Below are 510 nucleotides of genomic sequence, written 5' to 3' on the forward strand. Positions count from 1 at the left end.
TAAACATATACAGACAGGTGCGGTGGCTCATGCCTGTAATTCCAGCACTTTGGGAGGCCAAGGCAGGTCGATCACTTGAAGCCAGGAGTTCAAGATCAGCCACACCAACATGACAAAACCCTGTCTCTACTAAAAATACAACCATTATTTGAGCATGGTGGTGTACATCTGCAATCCCTGCTACTAGGAAGGCTGAAGCATGTGAATTACTTGAACCTAAGAGGTGGAGGTTGCAGTGAACCATGATCACACTGCTGCACTCTAGCCTGGGTGACAGAGTGAGACTGTCTCAAAAAAATATATATATATAGATATCTCTCTCTATATATATATATATCTATATATAGAGATATATATATATACACACACACACACAAAGACACAAGAGCGAGACAGAGTCTCACTCTGTTGTCCAAGCTGGAGTGCAATGGTGAGATCTCAGCTCACTGTAACCTCTACCTCCCGGGTTCAAGCAATTCTCCTGCCTCAGCCTATCCAGTAGCTGGGATT

This window comes from Mandrillus leucophaeus, unplaced genomic scaffold (assembly GCF_000951045.1).
Source record: "Mandrillus leucophaeus isolate KB7577 unplaced genomic scaffold, Mleu.le_1.0 Scaffold1139, whole genome shotgun sequence".
Lineage (NCBI taxonomy): Eukaryota > Metazoa > Chordata > Mammalia > Primates > Cercopithecidae > Mandrillus > Mandrillus leucophaeus.